We start from the raw sequence: 4,320 nt of genomic DNA, 5'->3' as shown, positions 1-4,320 counted from the left end.
TTCACACACCCTCTGTGTGTTCTTTGTGAGGAAGTAGTGTGTGGTTATCCCAGGAGGCCCTTTTGTTTCATTTTGTCTGCTGCTGACTCGACACAGGCACCTTTCTCTTTCTCTATCTCTCGCTCTACCCCAGTCTTATGTCCCCATCAGTCTCTCTGGAGCTCACTCTGGTACATACATGCATCTGTCCTCTCAACCTGTCTCTGGGCACATACTTAAATGTCCAGTAGAGAACAGTGTGAACGCTCCCTGTTTCGCGGGGTGGCAGTCAGCCTCCAGAGCTGTGCTCCGGAGGCTGCCGGAATGGCCGAGCGGTGTAAGGCGCCACATTCAAGAGCAGTATCTTCCCCAGTCCTGTGATCAGATCCCGCTGCCGACATAAAGTAGTTTTCATACCTACTTTAATCATAACACCAGCAGGGATGAGACATTAAACTCCTCTTTTTGAAAGGATGGGGGGGGACAGGATGGACCGGAGCGGACTCCGAGTTCGCTGTAAGCACGGGCGGCTCAGGCTAGGAAAGGGCGCAGGAAAGGCTCGGCCTAGGACCGCTCCCAGCGGCGCCTCCCAGGGCGGGAAGTGTTGCGTTGTGTGGAGACCTGTGGGAATCGTGAGGCAAACTGCAGGATGTGTGTGTGTGTAGTTTTAAGCTTCAGCGAAATATCTGAAAAAGGTGAGAGTTTATGTTAAACCCGAAAATGGAGTAGCCTTTAAAAAGCATCACACCCAACGTGGGGCTCGAACCCACGACCCTGAGATTAAGAGTCTCATGCTCTACCGACTGAGCTAGCTGGGCTACTGTGCCTATGACGTTTCACACACCCTCTGTGTGTTCTTTGTGAGGAAGTAGTGTGTGGTTATCCCAGGAGGCCCCTTTGTTTCATTTTCTCTGCTGCTGACTCGACACAGGCACCTTTCTCTTTCTCCATCTCTCGCTCTACCCCAGTCTTATGTCCTCATCAGACTCACTGGAGCTCACTCTGGTACATACATGCATCTGTCCTCTCAACCTGTCTCTGGGCACATACTTAAATGTCCAGTAGAGAACAGTGTGAACTCTCCCTGTTTCGCGAGGTGGCAGTCAGCCTCCAGAGCCGTGTTCCGAAGGCTGCCGGAATGGCTGAGCGGTGTAAAGCACGACATTCAAGAGCAGTATCTTCCCCAGTCCTGTGATCAAATCCTGCTGTCGACATAAAGTAGTTTTCATACCTACTTTAATCATAAAACCAGCGGGGATGAGACCGTAAAACTCCTCTTTTTGAAAGGATGGGGGTGGACAGGACGGACCGGAGCGGACTCCGAGCTCGCTGTAAGCACAGGTGGCTCAGGCTAGGAAAGGGCGCAGGAAAGGCTCGGCCTAGGACCGCTCCCAGCGGCGCCTCCCAGGGCGGGAAGTGCTGCGTTGTGTGGAGTCCTGTGGGAATCGTGAGGAAACTAAAGGATGTGTGTGTGTGTGTGTAGTTTTAAGCCTTAGCGAAATATCTGAAAAAGGTGAGAGTTAATGTTAAACCCGAAAATGGAGAAGCCTTTAAAAAGCATCACGCCCAACGTAGGGCTCGAACCCACGACCCTGAGATTAAGAGTCTCATGCTCTACCGACTGAGCTAGCCAGGATGCTGTGCCTATGTCATTTCACACACCCTCTGTGTGTTCTTTGTGAGGAAGTAGTGTGTGGTTATCCCAGGAGGCCCCTTTGTTTCATTTTCTCTGCTGCTGACTCGACACAGGCACCTTTCTCTTTCTCCATCTCTCGCTCTACCCCAGTCTTATGTCCTCATCAGACTCTCTGGAGCTCACTCTGGTACATACATGCATCTGTCCTCTCAACCTGTCTCTGGGCACATACTTAAATGTCCAGTAGAGAACAGTGTGAACTCTCCCTGTTTCGCAAGGTGGCAGTCAGCCTCCAGAGCCATGTTCCTGAGGCTGCCGGAATGGCCGAGTGGTGTAAGGTGCCACATTCAAGAGCAGTATCTTCCCCAGTCCCGTGATCAAATCCCGCTGCTGACATAAAGTAGTTTTCATACCTACTTTAATCATAACACCAGCGGAGATGAGACCTTAAACTCCTCTTTTTGAAAGGATGGGGGGGACAGGACGGGCCGGAGCGGACTCCGAGCTCGCTGTAAGCACGGGCGGCTCAGGCTAGCTGTGCTCCGGAGGCTGCCGGAATGGCCGAGCGGTGTAAGGCGCCACATTCAAGAGCAGTATCTTCCCCAGTCCTGTGATCATATCCCGCTGCCGACATAAAGTAGTTTTCATACCTACTTTAATCATAACACCAGCAGGGATGAGACATTAAACTCCTCTTTTTGAAAGGATGGGGGGGGACAGGACGGACCGGAGCTGACTCCGAGTTCGCTGTAAGCACGGGCGGCTCAGGCTAGGAAAGGGCGCAGGAAAGGCTCGGCCTAGGACCGCTCCCAGCGGCGCCTCCCAGGGCGGGAAGTGCTGCGTTGTGTGGAGTCCTGTGGGAATCGTGAGGCAAACTGCAGGATGTGTGTGTGTGTAGTTTTAAGCTTCAGTGAAATATCTGAAAAAGGTGAGAGTTTATGTTAAACCCGAAAATGGAGTAGCCTTTAAAAAGCATCACACCCAACGTAGGGCTCGAACCCACGACCCTGAGATTAAGAGTCTCATGCTCTACCGACTGAGCTAGCCGGGCTGCTGTGCCTATGACATTTCACACACCCTCTGTGTGTTCTTTGTGAGGAAGTAGTGTGTGGTTATCCCAGGAGGCCCCTTTGTTTCATTTTCTCTGCTGCTGACTCGACACAGGCACCTTTCTCTTTCTCCATCTCTCGCTCAACCCCAGTCTTATGTCCTCATCAGACTCTCTGGAGCTCACTCTGGTACATACATGCATCTGTCCTCTCAACCTGTCTCTGGGCACATACTTAAATGTCCAGTAGAGAACAGTGTGAACTCTCCCTGTTTCGCGAGGTGGCAGTCAGCCTCCAGAGCCGTGTTCCGGAGGCTGCCGGAATGGCTGAGCGGTGTAAGGCACCACATTCAAGAGCAGTATCTTCCCCAGTCCTGTGATCAAATCCTGCTGTCGACATAAAGTAGTTTTCATACCTACTTTAATCATAAAACCAGCGGGGATATGACCGTAAAACTCCTCTTTTTGAAAGGATGGGGGTGGACAGGACGGACCGGAGCAGACTCCGAGCTCGCTGTAAGCACAGGTGGCTCAGGCTAGGAAAGGGCGCAGGAAAGGCTCGGCCTAGGACCGCTCCCAGCGGCGCCTCCCAGGGCGGGAAGTGCTGCGTTGTGTGGAGTCCTGTGGGAATCGTGAGGAAACTGCAGGATGTGTGTGTGTGTGTGTAGTTTTAAGCCTTAGCGAAATATCTGAAAAAGGTGAGAGTTAATGTTAAACCCGAAAATGGAGAAGCCTTTAAAAAGCATCACGCCCAACGTAGAGCTCAAACCCACGACCCTGAGATTAAGAGTCTCATGCTCTACCGACTGAGCTAGCCAGGCTGCTGTGCCTATGTCATTTCACACACCCTCTGTGTGTTCTTTGTGAGGAAGTAGTGTGTGGTTATCCAAGGAGGCCCCTTTGTTTCATTTTCTCTGCTGCTGACTCGGCACAGGCACCTTTCTCTTTCTCCATCTCTCGCTCTACCCCATTCTTATGTCCCCATCAGTCTCTCTGGAGCTCACTCTGGTACATACATGCATCTGTCCTCTCAACCTGTCTCTTGGCACATACTTAAATGTCCAGTAGAGAACAGTGTGAACTCTCCCTGTTTGGCGAGGTGGCAGTCAGCCTCCAGAGCCATGTTCCGGAGGCTGCCGGAATGGCCGAGTGGTGTAAGGTTCCACATTCAAGAGCAGTATCTTCCCCAGTCCTGTGATCAAATCCCGCTGCTGACATAAAGTAGTTTTCATACCTACTTTAATCATAACACCAGCGGAGATGAGACCTTAAACTCCTCTTTTTGAAAGGATGGGGGGGACAGGACGGACCGGAGCGGACTCCGAGCTCGCTGTAAGCACGGGCGGCTCAGGCTAGGAAAGGGCGCAGGAAAGGCTCGGCCTAGGACCACTCCCAGCGGCGCCTCCCAGGGCGGGAAGTGCTGCGTTGTGTGGAGTCCTGTGGGAATCGTGAGGCAAACTGCAGGATGCTTGTGTGTGTAGTTTTAAGCCTCAGCGAAATATCTGAAAAAGGTGAGAGTTAATGTTAAACCCAAAAAAGGAGAAGCCTTTAAAAAGCATCACGCCCAACATGGGGCTCAAACCCACAACCCTGAGATTAAGAGTCTCATGCACTACCCACTGAGCTAGCCAGGCTGCTGTGACTGTATCATTTCACA

The 4,320-nt window shown here is 51.9% G+C and overlaps 1 non-coding gene across 1 annotated transcript; it reads right to left on the bottom strand.

Annotated features, from left to right (window-relative positions):
• Positions 1–724: 724 nt before the first annotated feature.
• On the bottom strand, positions 725–797 carry TRNAK-CUU (transfer RNA lysine (anticodon CUU)). The gene has a single exon. It is a non-coding gene; the product is annotated as a tRNA-Lys (tRNA).
• Between the last annotated feature and the right edge of the window lie 3,523 nt (positions 798–4,320).

This window comes from Pleurodeles waltl, chromosome 6 (assembly GCF_031143425.1).
Source record: "Pleurodeles waltl isolate 20211129_DDA chromosome 6, aPleWal1.hap1.20221129, whole genome shotgun sequence".
NCBI classification, from domain to species: Eukaryota; Metazoa; Chordata; class Amphibia; order Caudata; family Salamandridae; genus Pleurodeles; species Pleurodeles waltl.
The sequence above is the reverse complement of the archived record's forward strand: the minus strand, read 5'-3'. Positions and strand labels throughout refer to the sequence as shown.